The following is a 23,002-nucleotide window of genomic DNA, read 5'->3' on the forward strand; positions in this document are numbered from 1 at the left end:
CTATAATAGCTCCCTCTTACTAGATAGATGTCATGTCATTAGTAGATTTCTCCCTCATACTGTGTGTTAGGATTTCTACCTCTTTATTCAATCTCCAAGCTCTTGTATTTCTCCTTCTTTGACAACAATTTCAAAGACTTGTCATCTTAATATGCAAATATAAACTTCTTCAATTTCTCATGTGTCATCATGCTTGTGATTGATTTGTAGTTTCAGCTCTTTGATTACTTTAGGTAGTTCCTAAAGTAAGAACCACTGCATCAATGTGTAACATATGTCAATCAACTTGTTTGATGTAGGGCACTCCTTTATTTCTTAGATAGCCTTTGATAGGGGTATCACCCCTAGTTTACCTCTTAGATACTCATGAGCATCCTTAGGTAATGCTTTTGTGAAGATATCAACAATTTTGTCTTTTGTGTTAACATATTCCATCTTCACTTCTTTATCTTGAAGTAATTCTCTCAAGTAATGATACTTGATTGTAATGTGCTTAATCTTTTTCTGCATCATAGGATTCTTTGATATATTTATAGAACTTGTATTATCACAATGAAGTATCATTGGTTATGTGATCTCTTCCTCTAGACCTTTGAGTAGTTGTTTGATCCATACAATGTTGGTACAATTTACAACAACAACACGTATTCAACTTTAGTAATAGATTGTGAAGTGCAGTTTTGTTTCTTACTCGTCCATGTGACCAACCTCTTGCTTAAAAAAATTCTCCTCCACTGGTACTCTTTCTGTCATCAATTTTTCCATCCCAATTAGGATTAGTATAGGCTCTTAATTCAAATTTCTCATTTTTCTTATAGTATAGACCATATTCCTCGATTCCTTTAAGATATCTCATTATTCTCTTTATAAGCATCAAATGATTCTCCCTAGGATTAGCAGAGAATCTTGCAACTATCCCTACAAATAATGCAATATCAGGTATGCTATGTACTACATATTGTATTTTTCCAATCATAGACTTGTATAATGTTTGATTCACCTCAACTAAATCATCATTCTTTGACAATTTATGTCTTGTCACCATAGGTCTACTTACTGGTTTGGAATCTTCCAATCCAAAAAATTTCAATATCTCCTTGACATACTTTGATTAAGTGATGTAAATAGAATATTTCATTTAATGTACTTGCAAACTCACAAAGAATTTGATCTCTCCAAACATAGACATCTCAAATTCTTACTTCATTTCATTTGTAAAAGCCTTACATAAAGCATCTTGACCTCTAAATATGATATCATCAAAAGAGATTTAGATAATAAAATACCCTTTCCTTTCTCTGTCTTCATGTATAGATTGTTGTTATCATCATTCCTTTCAAATCCAATCTTCACAAGATAATTATGAAGTCTCTCATACCATGCTCTTGGTGCTTGTTTCAAACCATATAGAGCTTTATGTAATCTACATACCATGTTCTTATTGTCAGTATCAACAAATCCTTCTAGTTGTTCTATGTAAACTTCTTCCTCTAATATGCCATTCAAAAATGTAGATTTAATATCCAATTGATAAACTTTGAAACCTTTGTATGTAGAATAAGAAAGTAGAGTTCTCACTCCTTCCAATCTAGCAATGGGAGCAAATGTTTCTCCATAGTCAATTCCTTCTTCTTGTGCATATCCTTTGCAGACTATTCTTGCCTTGTTCCTTGTGACTCCACCATTTTTATCTAGCTTATTTTTGAATACTCACTTGGTGCCAATCACATTTTTTTCTTTTGGTCTAGGAACTAGAGTCCATGTTTGGTTTTTCTCAATTTGTCAATCTCTTCTTCCATGGATTTACTCCAATTCACATCTTCTAAGGCATCTTTCACTATTTTGGGTTCTTTAATGCTCAACAAGCATGTATCATTTCTCAATTTGTTCCTTGTCATTGGTCTAGCATATTTATCTCTAGTGATTTATGAAGCAGGATGATGCCACTTGACATATTTGAACAATCTTGGTTTAGCTCTATTTTCTTCATTTGGTCTATCTACTTCAAAGTCACTATGTACATCTCTTTTAGGAAGTTCAACATCTCTCTCATGTACACTAATCTTAGAATCAGAATGTGCCTCAACTTCATTCTATAACTTGACATCTAAATGTAGCTTGGTTCCTGAATGCAACTCAGCATTCATAGTATGTGACTCAATAGTCATTGAAACTTCTTGTTGGTTTATAGCTTGATTTGCAACATCTGCTTTAGTAGTCATACCTTCATAAAAGTATACAAATAATTTGTATTCTTCTAATTCTTTCATAGATTTAGCCTTATATACTTTTGTATATTCATCAAATTTCACATTTGCACTTTCCACAACTTTTTTAATGTTAGTACTTAAACACTTATAAGCTTTACTTCTTGTGGAATAACCTACGAATATACCTTCTTTGATTTTTGAATCTAGTTTACCACTCCTGAAGTCTTTGAGAATAAAACACTTACTCCCAAATACCTTAAAATATTTTACATTGGTAGAGTATCTGTACCATAGTTGAAAAGGTGTTGAATGAGTACCTTTCTTGACTTGTATATGGTTCAAGGTATAGACAATTGTACTTAAAATTTCTCTCCAATATTTCAAAGCAACATTTTTCTCCATCATGAGTGTCCTAGCATAGTCCATTATAGACCTATGCCTCCTTTCAACAATTCCATTTTGTGGAGGGATTCTAGGAGCAGACGTTTGTCTTTTGATTCCTCTCTCATTACAGAACATCTCAAACTCATTTAATGTTAATTCTCCTCCTTTGTCAAATCTCAAACATTTTAGGCTTTTACCTATTTCCTTCTCAACTCTTGCTAAGTACCACTTAAAGATTTGGATAGCATTAGATTTATGTTTTAGAAACATAATTGTCATCATTCTAGAATAATCATCAACAAGTAGCATAGTGTACTTATCTCCTTTGTAGCTTTGCACTTCAATTGGTCCACACAAGTTAGTATGAACAATCTCTAGTATTCCTTTAGAAGTATGAGTTTTACTCTTAAAACTCAACTTTCTCATTTTGCTTAACTAACATTGTTTGCACATTATATTATCAAGCTTCTTCAACTTAGGAAAACCTCTAACTTTTCTCATGTTACTAATACCAACCAAGTTATCAAAATTAACATGACATAACCTCTTTTTCCATATCCATACATCATCAAATTTTACAATTAGACAAGTAGCATCCTCTATATCAAGATAGAATAGATTACTCCTAGTTTGATCACACTTTCCAATCAATTTTCCATCAGTATCATATATCTTAGCAATCTTGTTTTCAAACTCAACCTTACATCCTAAATTATTCAATTATGAAACATTCAACAGATTATAGGTATGTCCTTCAACATAGTAAGCATTGTTAGATAAAATCTTTTCTGTGAGTTTGATAGAACCTATTTACTTTTACAAGCATGGTGCATCATTACAAATCTTACACTATTTCCATCATAAAAAATCAAGGTAATGAACTTACTTTTATCTCCAGTCATATGATGTGAACACCAATTGTCAATGATCCATCTATCACTCTTATTCACACAAGATACAAGTGTAGTTGCCTCATCTTCATCAGATTCATCCTTCATTGCAATATACACCACTTCATCATCATGTTCATTAGATTCATCTCTTGTTTCCTCTTTAGTAATGTAGCAAGACTTCTTTCTTTTGTCTTTGTAATCCTTGTTTTCTTCATCTCTTCTCCTTTTGTACTTGTCACCACCTCTATAGTTCTTCTTCTCTGGACATCTAGCAGCAATATGACCAACCTCATTGTAATTGAAACAAATGATAGGTAGTTTACCTTTAAACTTTCATTTGCCTCTGTGAAATCTTCTTGCTAGTAGTGCTTCAAGTTGATCTACATCCTCCCCATCTGTATCATTGTCACTTGACACATACTTTGTCTTTTTCTTCTTCTTCTTCTCATCAGGTTTCTTTAATGATAGCATAGTTTTGAAAGATGATTCAATATTTTTAGGTCTATAATTATCAAATTTAGATAGCTCAAAAGTAGTGAGCCTACCTTCTAGACCTTCAAGAGATAGAGTATTCCCTGGTATACATCTCAATTCTTGTATTGGAAAAACTCTAATAGCATATATAGGCAGCAATGTTGTTAAAACTTTGTTTAGTATAGTATCATCATCTATTGTACTAGTAGCTCCTCTTATTGCATTAACAACATGTTTTATCCTTGAGAAATATTGAGAAACATTTTCACCTTCTTGCATTCTCATATCATCAAACTTACCTCTGAGACTTTTAGCTTTGGCTCTTAGAACATTAGTGTCTCCTCCATAGATGGTGATTAAAGCATCCCACATTTTCTTTATGTTATCAAGACTTTTGATATTATCAAATTCAGCATACCTTAGGGTGGAGATAATCTCCAACATTGCCTGGTTGTGTTCTTTCTTCTTTTTCATATCCTTGACAACTAGGGCTCAAGCACGATCAACATGCTGAGTAGTAATGGTAGATTATGCATGATATCCAAGTCCTCCAAGGTGTAGCTTTATCAAACTTTTCCATGCAGGAAAATTATCTCTATTAAGCTTGGGTATATCTCTTTTTGACATCTTGATAGTTGTGCTTCCAATACCTTCAAACTAGTCCTCTTAAGCAGATGTCTTTGATATCAATTGTTGGAATTCTTTAGAATAACTGAGAGGGGGCGATCGTGAATTAGTTATTCAAGGTCTAGATGTATAAATAAAAATTTTCATAGCTTAGTGAACCCATAAAACATTTATCATCATGCATGCATCCATAAGATTATGAAATCACTTAAAATTTGTTAAGTTACTATCAAATCAATTTATAGAAATATAAACATGAAACACAATAGATTCAACAACACATTTGACACAATGATTTACATGAAAACCAAATTTGGAAAAAACCACTAGTAACATGCTACTCTTTTTCACTCTTCTAAAGTGATGCCCTATGAAAGGCCAATTTTGTTAAAGGTTACAATACACACTGCTAAATCTGACCCTGTTAAAGGATTTCAATCACCCTGTTAGGAGTGAGCCTTGTTAGAGGACTTTAGACCATTCACTTGGAATGTCACTCAGTTAAAGGATTTACAAATGACTGTTAGGTCAACCTTAATCCAAAGGATTTACCCTAGATTGATACAATTATTAGAGAGTAACAGTAAGGCTTGATCTTATAAAAACTTACAACTCCATTTGTAGATTATAGATCTCTATTTTAGTCCTCCATTCTACTTGGCTTTCACACATTTTAGCTCTAATAGCTTGTTCACCCTTCAAGCATTCATACCCTTAAGCCTTCTTGCTTAACATGTCGATGTAAACTCTTCACTTAGGTCATTGAATGAAGCAATACCCTTGACTCCTTGTCTTCCTTAGGTTCTCACACATGACAACCCTTGCTTCTGACTAGCCATCCCTATAAATAGAGAATTAAGATCTTTTGTCATTCATTCTCCATAATCCAATTTAGGATTAGGACAAATTAGGTAGGATTCAATGAATCTACCCCTCATTACATATCACTTCTAGAAACTTCTCCTTCAATTCTCTTTGAATTCGCCTCAAAATGGTTTACCATGAATTTTTTGCCACCAATTCATCAATCTTACCTTCCACTTGGTTCAAACAATCTAAGAAAACAAACTTTTTGGCTTAGATTCATCAAATTTATGATCTTTCTAATAATGTTGGCACTTGACATTAACTTGCTTCTAATGCTCGACACATACTGCATTGCTTGACATCCTCTACAAAATTACTCAGCATGAACTAAAATTTACTGGTGCTCAACATCAACTAAACTTTACTCGACATTCATTGTTTTGCTTGGCATACACTAAAATGAACTTTTACTTGGCTCCAACTAATTTTATACTCAGCTTACACTAACTTTGCTCAACACCTACTATCCATTCGATCAAGCTTGGCAGACAAACTTTGTTTAACTTGTTCTTTTGAACTTGTTTAGTGTAACCAACCTTTGCAACATTAAGTAGATTATCAATGCACTATGATATCACTATCTTAGTTGATTCATGTACTCCTTTTCATATCATAACTCCACCTTTCCTCAAGGTGCTATCATTACATCTTTCGATCAAATACTTTTCATCAATCAAAATAGATAATAGTACTTTAAATCATATAAACAGTTGTCTTACCAACAAAAAGCGAGTTTGACATTAATGACAAAATAATGATTGAAAAACATTTATCATACTTGTGTCAAATTGGTTTCAACAATCTCCCTCTTTGGCATTGATGGCAAACCAAACTAACTTGGTTAAAATAGTAAGACCAAAAAAATACCAAAAATAAAATGATTCCTTGTAATGAAATCTCTCCCTCTATTAGCAACTTTCATCTTCTAAATAGGTTACAAAATTTTGTTTTGTTCTGATCAATAGACAATCAAAAATTAATTCAATCTTATGACTCCCTCTAAATTACTTCTTATATCTCCCTTCTATAGTAGCTCCCTCTTACTAGGTAGATGTCATATAATTAGTAGATTTCTCCCTCATACTGTGTGTTAGGACTTCTCCCTCTTTATTCAATCTCCAATCTCTTGTATTTCTCCTTCTTTGACAACAATGCCAAAGACTTGTCATCTTAATATGCAGATATAAAATTCTTTAGTTTCTCCTATTTGACTGTGCTTGTGACTAATTTGTAGTTTCAACTCTTTGATTACTTTAGGTAGTTCCTAAACCAAGATCTATTGCATCAATGTGTAACATATGTCAATTAGCTTGTTTGATTTAGGTCACTCCTTTATTTCTTAGATAGCCTTTGATAGGGGTATCACCCCTAGTTTACTTCTTAGATACTTATGAGCATCCTTAGGTAATGCTTTTGTGAAGATATCAACAATTTTCTCTTTTGTGTTAACATATTCCATCTTCACCTCTTTATCTTAACTAATTCTCTCAAGTAATGATACTTGATTGCAATGTGCTTAGTCTTTGTCTACATCATAGGATTCTTTGATATATTTATAGCACTTGTATTATCACAATAAAGTATCACTGGTTTTTTGATTTCTTCCTCCATACTTTTGAGTAGCTATTTGGTCCATAAAATGTTGGTACAATTTACAGCAGCAGCACATATTCAACTTCAGCAATAGATTGTGAAGTGTAGTTTTATTTCTTACTAGTCCATGTGACCAATCTCTTGCCTAAGAAAAATGCTCCTCCATTGGTGCTCTTTATGTCATCAATGTTTCCATCCCAATCAACATTACTATAGACTCTTAATTCAAATTTCTCATTTTTCTAATTATAGTATAGACCATATTCCTCTATTCCTTTCAGATATCTCATTATTCTCTTTATAGCCATCAAATGATTCTCCTTAGGATTAGCAAAGAATCTTGCAACTATCCCTACAGATAATGCAATATCAGGTATGCTAATATTGTAATTTTGTAATCATAGACTTGTATAATGTTTAATTCACCTCAACTAAATCATCATTCTTTGACAATTTATGTCATGTCACCATAGGTGTACTTACTGATTTGGAATCCTCCAATCCAAAAGTTTTCAATATCTTCTTGACATACTTTAACTAAGTGATGTATATACCATATTTCATCTAATGTACTTGCAAACCCACAAAGAACTTGATCTCTCCAAACATAGACATCTCAAATTATTGCTTCATTTCATTTGTAAAAGCCTTATATAAAGCGTCTTGACCTCCAAATATGATATCATAAAAAATAAATTTAGATAAAAAAATACATTTTCCTTTCTCTATCTTCATGTACAGATTGTTGTTACACTAAAATGAACTTTTACTTGGCTCCAACTGATTTTCTGCTCGGCTTACACTAACTTTTTTTGGCACCTACTATCTATTTAGTCAAGCTTGGTAGACAAACTTTGTTTAACTTGTTCTTCTAAACTTGTTTCATATAACCAACCCTTTCAACCTTAAGTAGATTATCCATGCACTATGATATCATTGTCTTAGTTGATTCATGTACTCCTTTTCATATCATAACTCAACCTTTCCTCTAGGTGCTATTGTTACATCTTTTGATCAAATCATCTTCATCAATTAAAATAGATAATAGTACTTAAAATCATATAAGTAGTTAACTTACCAGCAAAAAGCAGGTTTGACATCAGTGACAAAACAATGATTGAAATGAATTTATCATACTTGTATCAATCTGGTTTCAATAATCTCCTTCTTCAACAAGTTCTTAATAGCTCTCAATTGATGATTTAGTCTTCTTATTATCCTCTCATAGTAGTCTTTTACTTCTTTGGTGACTTGGTCACCAACTGAACATTCTTCCTTTTTTGGTACATCCAAGTTTTCTTTTGCTCAACTTGTGTGTCCTTTTCCTTTCCTCTCTTTTTTGGGGGTGTAGATGTTGTAGAAGCTCTAGTTCTAGCTTGATTAACCTTAGGATCTAAGGTTTTTCAATTTGTGCTCTATTTACCTTCTTTTTTTTGGCTCTTCTTTTTCACTTTCCTCCTTGACTTCTTCTTCATCGGTCTCTTCTTTATTTCACTCGGTTGCCTCTTAAATGATACTTCTTTATCTTCACCTTCACTGAATTATCCTTCTAATATGTCTATCATATTTTTTGGAATTCTTCTCTACCTTAGGAACTGATATTCCCATTTTGATTCTTTTATTTTCCTATTCATATGTACCAAATGTCTTGGTCTTTCTATCTATGGGTTCATTCAACAATGCCTCAATAGCCTATTTGCCTTAGTCAATATTAATTTTATACTCCATCAGTTCCAACCATGCAGTCCTCAGTTCAAATTACTTTATCAAATATATTTCTATGTAATCTAGAAAATACATTGTATTCTTTTAGTCTTCCACTAGTTGTGGTGGAATCCTAAATCTATGATGCATCTTGGCCTTGAATTTATCAAAGTATTCATTCATTACTTTTTCAAAGTTTTTACTCAAACTATTGATATAATCACTAATTTCATAAATTATAGGTCTATTTATGTCCTCGTCCACATCTCCTATGGTATGGAAGTAATTTTGAAAATAAGATGATACATAACAACAATGAGCCATATTTTAGAGTATTTTTTTTTACCACTTGGATGACACTCATGTTGTCCTCAAATTGCTTCAACAACAACTTGGCTAGGTTTGTCTTAAAACATTTCCTCACAATCTTATATTCTAAATCCAGAACTCCACATAGCATATTGTTTGGTCTTTTGGATTGGACTATTTTGTATACTATCACATATGTTGCAAACTTCATCTTAGGATTGCTAATTGTAGATACTCAGAGACCATTATTGTCCCAAGTTGCATTAGTGTGCTTTTTAATTTTTTCCCTCCATGCAACTTGCATAGCCTTGGCCTTCTTGATCATGGGATACCCAATAACCATGTGCATTACATCTTTGTTAATCTTTATTGGTCCTTTCAACCACATGGATTGTTCATTTAATCAACTAAGCCAAATCCAAATCCACTCATTCTTAAAACCTTTGGGAAGTGCAGGGTATGAGTTAAACCTTTCATCTCTAGGTGCTTGTATTCATCGTTCAACTTCCCATCTACACACAATTTTGCATATGCTTGTTATAGGTTGTAATCACCAACCTATCCAATCTTTCAATGAATAAATGCTTGAATATCTTGAACCAATAAAATCATAGGGGATAATGATGACAATGCTCTAGTATCATCAGTTTTAGCCACAACCTCTAGATATAACTGGTAATTTGGCTCTTCACAATCTTCATTCCTCACCAAATTCAATTTTCTAATCTTTATTGCCTCAGATTGTACTACACTCGATGTCATTTTTGTAGCTCAACAAACTAGGGTTTCAACAAATAATAATAAATTAGACTAGACACACCCAAATACTTCATCAAATCACTGTAATAGCTCAAATATTTGATAATTTTGTAGCTATAGCTCAAAATTCAGTTACACACACTAATCACTTTAAATCACTCAAATTTGGTTTGAGATGCTCTTGTATGCAAGGGAAATAATGAATTGTCAAATGGCCTTTTTATACGTAAAGTAATTTTAGGGGTTAGGTAAGATGGGATAAATGCTTCCACTTGACCTCAAATTTAGTAACAATTTTTGTTAGTCTTCCTTCTCATGCATAAAATTTTGGAAAGACACATAATTACACATTTTATCTCTTCTTGTCTATTGTGGTCACCATTCCTGTCACCATGGTCATTGATTAGACTTGGAAACCTACCTGATATTATCTTGTGATAGTCACATCCTTTTCATGTTTTCATATTGAGTAATCCACATCTGTTTGTTACAATGCACATTACACCCTTATTTATGTATAGTATTATTGTCAACATAAAGATTAGGAAAGTGTTAATGGTCATGAAAACCTTTTCTTTTAATTATCGTCTTGGAAAAAAAATTTCTCTCTACCAATATAAGTTTTCCTTTGGGTATAGTGATATAGACACCTTGTATGTCAATAATAATATAGTCCAAAGGGGCAACATAACCCTACAACTATTGAATTTCTTTGTCAAGGTCTAGGAATGACCTATGGATGTTAGCATATCAATAGACCTCGTCAATGATTCTTTGGTACCCTCTTATGTAATAAGAAATAAAGAAACCAATCACAATCTTAATTTGATAGAGAAGTCAATTCTGTAGAAGGTGTCAATGGGGATGCACTACCATTCATCTAAATAAATCATCACTATATCCATCTTTACCTAGTTTAAGAATTGTATTTCTTTTATCTCCAAAAATAATCTTTTAATGATAAACATTTGTCCATGTAGTATTAGTTTAGACTGCACATTATATCCATACAAAGTTTTGTGACTATTTTGTAGGCATAAATACTTGTTTATGCAAAAAATTCTTAACAACAATTTCAAATTTTGCATGCATATTACCATGGGCTTTCTATCCATATTATATATTAGGCCATTAGGCACATTTATACTTGTTGGAAAGCTTCCATTTTACGAGAAATTATTGCCATCCTTAAGATGACTTATCTTTGAAATATTCTATCAATAATTCACACTCCTTGTTTGTACTTACAACTTTTGCATATGCGTTCCTCGCACATAATCGACCATGGTTTGGAAAGGCAGCGTCTATACAGCGACGAAAATGCACTTCCATACGAAGGAGGGACTTAGTCAATTTTTTTAAAAGTTAGAAAAAGCAATGTAAAGGAAGTGCATTTTTGTGGCTGTATAGCCACGGGCGTTTGGAAATACACCTTCATTTATGCTTAATTGGATGTCCATATGTTGTTTCAAAGATCTCATCTTGTCCCATCAAGGAGAATGTTGACGTAAGTTGTTGAAGAGTCTCTATTCCTATAAAAAAACATTCTTGAAGCTTTCTAAACTGATCCATATTACCACTTTCTTTTACTTTTGTTTCTAAGCATGCTCCTTTAAGGTTTTATCTTGAAGTTTTGAATCCATTCACCCCTCTTTTTAAATCCTTGTTTTTATTTATGCCTTTCTTAAAGGATAAACACCATTTCATATTATTTTATCATTTAGTTCTACCTTGGAATATTTTAAGCAATCAATCTTTAGAATTTATTCCTTATTAAGAATAATGATAACTCGTTATTTAGTTTAACTCTATTTATTTGATTTTCAAATGTATGTTCTAAAAAGGTTAAGAAAATCTTTAAATGTTTTTGAAGATGAGGAAACCGATTCTAAAATGAATGTTTAATAAATCAAGCCAACTTGTAAAATGAGTTCATTAAGAAACTAAAAAGTACTTTGGAAAAATAAAAATATTATTGTTTGGAAAATTAGAAAGTATGATTTATGATAGTCATTTATTCTAGAGATTATTGCTACACAATTTTGATACTATTCTTAGTTTTTCTTGTTTAGAATTCCTTGATGTTAGGATGGGTATCTTTCATGTGAAAAAATATTTTGGAGAATCTTAACAACTTTGTGGTAGGGTGGAAAAAAACTCCTATTATATTATTGTCCTTTGTGTTTTCTTGAGCAAGTGTTTGGAGTTCTTGTTAGGAAAGTTATCATGAACACAACATTATGGTACTCTTGGTCTCTTGGTTTGATATTTAAGTTAGTCAATTAATGAATCTTACTAAAAATTATCATTCTAGATTAAGATCTTGTCATTTTATCTTCTTTGACATGTTTTTATTTCTTTCATTAAATTTAATTGAATTTATATTGTGTTGATTGGTCAATGTTTATTTATACCTTGACTCTTGTATAATTTTTTCATTTTATGGAAATTATTGATGTGACACTTGTGTTGTAGGAAATAGACTTTACATTGTATAACAACAACATATGTTTGTATGTTCACGATAGACACATATTTTGTATATCACAAGTTGATTATCATTTCAGTGAGGTTGGTGAAAATATTATGTATGTGATCTTATATGCATGTAGATAAATAGGTATAGATATCATGTCTATTTTCTCTATGATTTATGTGAAGTTTTGGATAAGTTATAGGTTTTTTGGTAAAAAACAATGGTAGATCAATGAACATGAAATGATGATAGAGATAGTGGTTGGCATTTTGGTTATATCTTATTTAAAATTTGGAATTAACCATGACAAGCTTAGAATTTGATAGAATACTTATTCATGCACGTATGTTCATGATTAGGAAACATTTGGATTATTTTGGAAAGGTCGTGTATGGTATTTTTTGTTGGAAATACAACAAGGAAAGTAAACTCTAAGAGGATGGTGGGGGTGTGTGAATCAAGCCTTCAAAACTTTAGCCATAAAATCCTTCACCACACATTCATCTCACAATTTACATGTAAACTAAAATAGCTAGCTAAACATATTCATCCATAGCATGAAAGAAAATAAAATTCAAGACATATATGACACAAGATATTTGGTTACCTAGAAACCTTCCAATTAGAAGGTAAAATTGGGTTGGGGATGACACACACAAATATTCACTACTACAGTAATAAAGTGTATCCAATGAAGGCTACAATGTTTGATCATAAACTATGATCTACCTTATGAAAGATTTTCCCTATTAAAAGCATACAAGATTGTTAAATCTTACCCTATTAAAGTATTTCAATACCCTACTAGAAGTGTGTCTGATTAAAGGACTTAAAACTTACAATGAAGTAAGCACCCTATTAAAGAATTTACAACATGTTAGGACTACTTTGTTAAGAGATTTAATTGATTCACCTATTAGAATGTCTCAGCAATGATCATGTGGTTATCACTCTACTACTAGATAATAGATTACCTCTTTCTTGATGTGTACTTGATCCTCATTGATTAGATGTATCATTTTTGTGCTTGAACTCCTTTCCTCTATTCTCCTTTAATTAATTCTACAATGTATCTCAATTCACAACTCCTTGGCCACCATGAATGCTCTATTTTTGCATGCAAACTTCTTTCTTCACGCATTCCACTTACTCTTTCTTTTAGGGTTTGTCCTTCTTAAGAAGACATAGGTGACTTAGGGTTAGGTATGAATCAACAATTTTGATTCACCAATTTTACCACTTAATACATCCCTTCAAATGATTGGTTGCATGTATCGCATAGGGATCCTCAATATATGTTTATCCTTATCTTCTAGAATCACAAAATAATCCTCAAGTTGGCTAAAAAATGGTTTATATAGAAGTTTGTGCTATTACAAACAACTATGTCCAAAATTGTTTACTTGGCACTTGAAGTGCCTGATGCTCAACATCCCTTATATCTTCAATGTTGCAACTCAACCTCTGAATAACTTAGCATCCATTGATCACTAAGCATCTAAATCACTTAGTATCATTTTTCTACTCAGCACTTGAGTGACTCAACACTTACTAGTTACTTGACACATACTGTATATCTGACAACTTACACTCGGCATACATTACTTGTTTGACATGAACCAAGAAAATTACTTAAGTGTATTATCCATATGTCAAAACCAATGTGAGATTATCAATCTCCCCCTTTGACATGAGTGGCAAAAATACTTGGTCATGCATGAATAACCTTAGCTCTTGAGCATAACTCAAATAATCTCCATTTAGTACTTGGCTTGCATACAAAATTTAAAAACTTTAAAATTTTGCAAAACTTGTGACTTATCAATCATACTTCAAAATTCTATATCTCCCCCTAAGTTGATTGTTATTCTGAATTTGAAAAAAATTGAATACTCTTGCTAAGTAGATTTACTTTTCTTTCTTTGTACTATAGTCTCCCCCTTTTTTTGGTCTTCCCCAAAACTTATGCTCTCCTTTAGTTCATTCTCCTGCTTTCTTCATTTCATTCTCCTCCTTTTCACACTTATGTCATTGGTGGTACATGAATTGTGTGTTTGTCCAAGAACGGTTTATGGACCTCCATCATAATTTTTAGTGTTGCATCCCAGCTATCAAATGTTACCTCCATAGATTTGATTTGAATGTCCAACTCAGTGGAAAGGGTGACTAGGCCTTCATGAGTAGAAATATGGGGATCTTTCTTCATCAATGTCTCTACATAGGCTAGTTCCTTGTGTAACACCTCCATGTGATGGGTTAACATGGACTACATGTTGTATAGTGTAGCCCTAATATTAGCATCTTGAGCATGTAAAGCTACTAACTAACCTTGTCTTGATGGAAAATTTCTAAAATAAGACCAAATTTGACTAGGAGATTATTGTAGAATGTTACATGTTTTCTCGATATCTCCCTCTAGATGGTCATTGTGTCTCTGCACTTCTTGTGTGAACAAGGGAACATCACATAGGTTGGTGTAAAGAGAGAAAATGTTCTCCAACATCTTCTTCACACCATCAATTTTGGTTGCTAACTCAACCTAGTGTAGTGTAATGACACTAGATATCTATTCATTCACCTTTAAAAAAAAAAAATTCTCAGACCATTCTAGTAGTTTGACATTAGTATATAGGTATTCATCATTGATCTTCTCCACAATATTTTCCAACTGCTCAATGATTGACTTAGCTTCATCAGGTGTAGGGAGCCTGAATGCGTCAAGAAATATGTCCTTGATGTCATGAAGTGTTTGTTTCTTCCTATGCTCCCTTTTGAGTAGCTCTTGGTGTTTCTTCCTTGCCAGAGCATCCTGCAATATGCTCATTTTCTCTATGGTGATTGATGTAAGATAAAACTTTGGCAAATCAATCACCTCACCTAAGTTGATATCACCATAGGATGTTGCATCATTAACCTTAGATGTGCTAGGACTGGGCCTTGATGCTTGTAATGGTGTAGCTTCTATACTCAGCCTATGAAGTGCTTGACTAGGAGTATGAGTAGCAATGTCTAGTAAGGTAACCAGTGTCTGAATTATTATTGATTCCTCTAGTTTAATAGTCAAGACTGAATGTTTAGTAATATCCTTCTCCTTTTCTTTAGTTTGAGCTCGACCTTGTGCTTGTGGTGTAGATGCAAGATTGGCTTCCTAACTTGTTTGGACTGGTGTCCCTTCTTTCTCAATTATTATAACTATTGGTACTAAGGCATTATGTACCTTAGTGTTGATATGTGAGGACATTTTTTCCTTCCTTTGGTATACTACCATATACATTGTATGGTGCACCTCTGTAGGGGTAGGAGTGGGGGGGGGGGGATTGGATACTACTTGTATTTTCTACCCTGCAGATGCTAATTCTACCTTCTCAATCTCATCCACACTCACCAAAATAGGATGATTGCATAATTATGCCTTAGTGGTCAAATTATTCAATATCTTTTTCATATCCTCCTCTATTAGTCGATTGATGTTCTAAATGGTGATGTCATAGACATCCTTAATCTTTATTGTATCTTCTTGTGGACTGGCACTCGACATATGTACTTCTGGTAAATTTTGGTCTTATTTTTTCTCCTCCTCAATTGTTGCTTCTATAGTTCCTTCCCCATGTACTTCCCTTATAGATTCATCATTTGTTACTTCAATTACCTCGTGTTCTAATTTTTCTTGACCTACTTCCATAGGTGCTTGCTCAATAGCCTTTTGTGTTGTCAACCCATAGATCATTGTCCATATTTTTGTGTTCTACTAAACAACTACTTCAATTTTATTCTATAAAATATGAAAGGCTCAGTATTTTTGAGAAAATCTCCCCTTATAATTGTTAATAGCCTTTTTCATTTCAGATTTTCCAAGTCTGGCATCACTCTTGCAAGTGTAGTCTCTCTAATATTTCTCTCAATTGTGAGACTATATTTCCACCTTTGCTCAACTCTATCATATAAGCTCTTGGGTAAAGAGTTGGAAATCTCAATTGGAGTCATCTTACAAATTTCCATCATGGCATATATAGACTCTTCTACTTTATCCATTTCTATCTTCCCAAGTTTATCAAACTCAACATATGTAAATCCACTTAAATCAACATTATTCTTGATATTTTCACAGAAGTTTTCCAAATCAGAAGATGGACTGTGCCTTACCACTTTTAATTGGTTGTTGTTATCTAACTTGGTCCTCTCCTCATTTGATTTAGCTAGGGTAATATATATCCTTCTTTTTTCTGCTTAGGTTTATCTTCTTTTGTAGCTATACTAGCTCTCTTGCCTTTAGGCTTATAAACTTCCTCAGTCTTCTTAGCAATAGCTCTTATGCTAGCCCTAGTAACATGAACTCTAGGCTTTTGTTGTGTAGGTTTCACAACCTTTTTGGGTTTTCTTTCTATTGGCTTCTTTGCTTTTCTCTTCTTCTCTTTTGTGCCACTAGGTGATTCATTGGCTTCTTATCCCTCAATGCCTTCATCAAATTATGTTTTTCTTCTCCTTGGTCTTCACCTTGACCCTATGTAAGAGCTAATGGTGCTTGGGTAGGTGTATCTTCATCATCTTCATTTTCTTCTTCTTATTCATCTCCTTTTCCCTCTTCACCAAATTGTTCCTTGAGCTTCTTCACAATCTTGTTCTTCTTTCTCAATACAGAAGCTATCTTTAAATCGATTGTGATCTTTGACTTTGCTACATCATAATTTCCAAATGTAGTAGCATCCTTATCTACTTCCTCTACCCATAAAGTAGTGATGGCTATACGTAGATGCCTCATCCAGATTAATATCATAAGGTAATGGCCTAAGCCATCCCACCCTTAGAACAACAACTTGCACATATGTGAAATCAACATCAACTAGAAAAAAAATCATTGAAATGCTTCTCTACTAGTGACAATAGAATTCTCTATCTTTGTTTCATTGACTTCTTAAAGTCTTCAAAATAACTAGTCATCATAAACTCAAAATTATCTCCAAGTTGCTCTATGAATTCACCAATCTGCATTGCAACTGACCCGTTAGTCTTCTAAGCTACTTTCCCAAATATGGGAAAAGTGTTTTACACATAGAAAAATATACAAAAAGTATTGAACCAAATTTGCATTGTGCACTTTTTGTCTATCTTATGGCTCCCAAGTTTTTAGATAACCGCAGGAGTTGTAACTCGACAAAGCCATAAGAAAGATCCTTATTTACTATCTTGTAACCGAAATCCATAGCCATCATGGTACATTGTTCAACATATTGAATTGAAAGACTTTTTGTGCAATAACTCTCACTACAAATGTAATTAGGCAATCAGTAATTGTGTCTATGGTCATCCCTCTCTTATTCCATAGTGCCCTTGTATTCTTCTCAATTGCTTCTTTTACATCACTCCTCATAGTCTTTGGTCTATCTAGGGTTGGATACCCTATCACTCTATGAATAATACTCTTTTTTATTTTCATAGGGCCATCCTCCAACCATACAAATTTTTCATGTATTCTACTAAGAACAATCTCAATCCACTCTATCTTGAATACGTTCAAAAAATCTAGGGCAAGGGTTAACCCATTTCCCTCTACAACCTTTTATTCTTATTTCAATACTTCATTTTCACACAATTTTCCATATAAGTCTCTTATTTCCATGTCTCAAATGCTTCCAATGTTACAAGTGTAGTAAAACCTTACATCTTGTATCATTAAAACTTGTGGTGGTGTCATAGATAATGCTCCCAAATCCTTCATAGCAAATGCATATGATAACTGGTATTTCAGCCACTTAATGTGATCCATGTTAGACCTAGCTACAAGCATATCATCAACATATAAACATAAAATAATGTAGATGTCATCATCCAACCTCTTAAAGTAAACATAATGATCTAAATGACACCTACTATATCCATGCTCATGCATAAAATTGTGAAATTTTAGATACCATTGTCGAGGTGCTTGCTTCAAGCCATATAAACTTTTCTTCAATCTACACACTAAGTTCTCCTTACCTTTGACCTCAAATCCCTATGGTTGTGCCATATATATCTCTTCATCCAAATCACCATGAAGGAAGGATGTTTTAACATCAAGCTACTCCAAATGCAAATCTTTAGTAGCCACAATACTTAAAATAGTATGAATAGAAGTCATTTTAACAACAAGAGAGAATATCTCATCAAGATCAATGCCTTTTTCTATGCAAATCCTTTTACGACTAATCTAGCTTTAAATATTTTCTTACCTCCATCTTCTTCTTTCAACTTGTAAATCCATTTATTCTACAAAGCCCTTTTACCTGCAAGCAACTTTCATAAATCCCATGTTTTATTTTTCAACAAAGAGTCCATTTCATCTTTCATTGTAGACTCCCACTAAATCTTGGTATCCACTTGCACAACTTCATCATAAAATTTAGGTTAACTAGCATCTATCAGTAAAATAGAGTACAAAGAAGGAGAAAATCTTTCTAGAGGTCTACTTAGCCTTGTTGACCATCTAACATTCACTGGTGTGTGTGATATTTGTTGTTGCAATTGTTGCACATCATGAGGAATTGTTGGAATATCATCTTTTCAAGTATCATCTAACACTACATAATCATTTTATTTCTTCTCAAGTTGTTGCAACAGATCTTTGTACAACACTTTCTCATTGAATATGACATCCTTGCTTCTTACAATTTTATGATTTTCAAGATCCCCAAGCCTAAAACCAAATTCATCAATGCCATATCCAACAAATACACATTTCTTTAACTTAGCTTCCAGCTTGGTTGTATTTTCAAAATTTATATGACCGATTGCTTCACAACTGAAGTTCTTGAGAAAAGAATAACTCACCTTCTTACTGGTCCATCCTTCCCATGGAATACCACAACCCAAAGGAGTAGAGGGACCTTGATTAATCAAAGACATAGTAGTATTGACAGCCTCTGCCCACATGTTTAAGGGAAACCTCATGCTCCTTGCACACTTCATTATTGTCCTATTCATGCGTTCAACCACTCCATTTTCCTGTGGAGTCCTTAGAACAATTTTCTATCTAAGAATACCATTAGTGGAGCAATAATCTTTAAATTCATGACTACAATACTTACCACCATGATCAGATCTGAGACATTTTGATTTCTTACTAGTCTCATTTTCAACCAAGCATTTCCATTTCTTAAAAGTTTGAAATACATTAGATTTCTATTTAAGGAAGTAAACCCATACTTTTCTAGTTGCATCATCAATAAATGTAACATAATAATGAGAGCCACCAAGGGGAGATACTTGATCCTGTCCCCATACATATGTATGTACAAGCTCTAATCTCCCACTTCACTTTTCCTTCCCACTCTTCACAAAACACTCTTTTTTGTTTTCCATACACAACTTTCATAGAAATCCATATTAACACATTTCAGACTTGGTAAAACTTGTTAAGAATGAAGTACTTTCATACCATTCTCACTCATGTGCCCAAGTCTATTGTGCCACAATGTTGTATCAGAATCTACAATAACTATTTGTTCTCACTGCTCAACTGCATCAATTATTCCTGAACATTCATTTTTATCTAAAACAATCAAAGTAGAAGGAATAGTATGACCTGTACAAAGATACAAAGTTCCTAGTTCCACACCTTTTGCTACTAAAAGGGAACCTTTTGAAACCTTTCAATTTTTATAATTAAAAGTAATGACACAACCCTCATCACTGAGTTGCCTTGCTAAAATTAAATTCCTACTCAGCCTTGGAACATGTCTTACCTCATGTAGTATCCAATGATTCCCATTCTACAACTTAATCTTAACTTTTTCCTTTCCAACAATTTGACAGGGTTCATTATCTCCCAAATAAACAAGCCCAAAATTCCATTGGACATAATCAATGAAATAACCTCTATGAGCTGATGTATGAAATGAAACACCAAAATCTAAAACCCATGAATCATCAATAATTTCTAAAGATAGAAGCAAAGCATCCTTTTTGGATTTTTTACTTACCATAGTTGGCTCCTTGTTCCCTTCTGGTTTATCCCCTTCATTGTTCTTTTGAGTCTAGCAATTTTTCTTCTTATGCCATGGTTTTTCACAATACCAAAAATATCTCAGTCCTTTGGATTGAGACCTCTTTGCCTTTGAATTTTCTCTTGATTTTCCATGATTTCCAAAATTATTTCCTCTCTTAGTAATTCTACCTTTTCTTTGTGTGTTTAAAGCACTTCCTGATGTAGATCCATAGAAGATAACTCATAGGAAATTGATACCCACAGAAGATAATTGACAAGAAAACTACATTTGAAATAATTTTTATGTTGTCATTGAAGTCAAACCTATTGGTGAGATAGTTTTCTATCTAATCTAAGTGTCATATTTGTTTGATTGACAAAGAGGATTTGAGAAGTTGATCATAAGAAAAGAACCTATATAAGGAGGTACAAAGGAAAACTATCTATATGGACAAAGAAGATATGTGTGTGTGAATGAGTTCTAGAGAGTTGGAGCAAATGCTAATGTTGTTGACTGGTGAATCTAAGTAGAAGGTTGAATCAAGTTGAGAAGAAGTGTAGGGTGATTGCTAGAAGGAGTTTTGAGAGAATCATAGATTGAGATGATAATGAAGGCCAGATAATGAATTGGTTTATGAACAAAACATATATTTGTACATGCAAAGTGAGTTGTACTTAATAGATCAAATCTATTGTTACTTTATAACCATTGTGAATAGTATTTGAAATCCTTTAATTAAGGTTGACTTAATAGGCACATTGACTTAAGAATCCATGTAAAACTTTTAATAGGGTGATATTCTAATAGAATGTTCTAAAGTCCTCTAAAAAGGCCACTCCTAATAGGGTCATTAAATCCTTTATCAAGAATGACATGGAAAAGTAATTTTGTAAGAAGTACAAGAGCAAGATGCGAAGCTGAGTAGAGAAGAGAAAAAGTGAAGGAAACTTCATTGCTAAGGTTTTGATGAGTGATCTGAGGTTTGATATTTGGATTCAAGGTTCGTGACTTGGTCTAGAAGGTGTGAAAGTGATTGGTTCAATTGAAAGAAAAAAGGAAAGAAGAACATAGTAGTAAATTGCATGTTTGAGTAGTGAGCTCTTCTTGTAGTTGAAATTGCATGTTTGGGCAGTGGGCTCATCTTGCATACATTGTACTACAACTCCTAATAGGGTTGGAATCTCCTAATAGGGATTCAAAGTCTCCTAATAGGGACTCATATGTACTAAATGTTGTAATAGACTCCTAACAGAGTCCATCCTCTAACAAGGAATACTTATATTAGTACATCATCTTGTGGGCATCATTTCCACCAGGGTTTTCCCTCTAATCAAGGGTTTCCCTAGTCAGAATATCTAATGTAATTGTCTATGTGCATCTTATTATGGTTGTTGTTTAATTTTTTTGAAAGGTTAAGTTTTTTTTAAAGAAGATGAATATTTTAATTGTTGAATAACTGATTCATCCCCCCCCTCTCTCAGTTATCTGAGTGGACTACTGTTTCTAACAATTGGTATCAAAGCATCAAGTCCTTGAAGATAAAGTTTCACAACTTTGCGAGATCCATGGAAAACATGTTTAGGAAAGATAGTCCAAAGTTTGATGGAACAAATTATGACAGCTAGAAGGAAAAGATGAAGATAGATCTATTGTGTATGGGTTTGGGATATTGGATCTTGACAAAATCAACAAAGACAATAATTACTGAAAGGATTTGAAAACTTGTACCGAGGCAGAAAGAGATCTTTTTATGTGCAACATGAGAGATAAAGAATCACTATTGACTGCACTTCCTAAAATTGAATGCAATTAGGTAAAATCACTTGCTACTTCTCATTTGATTTGGAAAGCTTTGGAAACTAGTTTTGAAGGTTATGCACATTCTAAGAAGTTGAGGCCACAAAGTTGGAATTGTGCATTTCAAGATGCTAAAATGATGGAAGATGAATCTGTAAGAACATATGCAGGCTTGATATTAGAAATCACTGCAGGTATTAAATCTCAAGAAGGAACCATAGAAGATGATGAGGTTATATGGAAGATATTGAAGACTCTAACAACACCATTTAAGTCAACAGTCCAAATGATATAGTTGTTGATATCTTGTACCAAAGATTTCAAAAAAGAGTCATTACTTGGAAGACTTGAAGTAGTTGAGAATAAGTTTAGACAATCCAGAGAATTGACCAGAATAGAGACATCTTTCAATGCCTTGAACATTTGACCTAGTTTATCAAGAAGTACAAGTGCTAGAGGAGATTTTTCTAGTAGCAACAGATCTGAGGAGGACAAAAAGATTGAAGGAGTAGCCCTTCTATTAAGAAGAGAAAAAGGAGGTAAGAAAATCTTTAAATGTTGGACTTGTGATGAATATGGTCATTATGCATCTAAGTGTCCCAAAAGAGAGAAAAAGTATAAAGGAAATTACAAACCTAGAAGAGATAGAGAGTGCTTGTATGCAAATGAAGATAATGATTTTGATGAACAAGCAGTAAGTGCTAGAGATGGTGATATTGGTAAGTTTGACACTAGAAGTGATGAAGGTATGTTTATTGATTATTCATTAAAAAGCAAGGCTTATAGATGTTTTAATTAGAGAACTAAGACTATTATGAAAAGTGCAAATGTGAGAATTGATGAAAAATTCATGATACAAGAGAGAATTGTTGATTACAAATCAGATGATGATGTTTTTAGTAAGCCAAGGAATGATGAGGTATTTCATGAGACTAACAATGATTT

The sequence above is a fragment of the Cupressus sempervirens genome, chromosome 8 (assembly GCF_028749045.1).
Source record: "Cupressus sempervirens isolate cs-2001-9-10 chromosome 8, ASM2874904v1, whole genome shotgun sequence".
Lineage (NCBI taxonomy): Eukaryota > Viridiplantae > Streptophyta > Pinopsida > Cupressales > Cupressaceae > Cupressus > Cupressus sempervirens.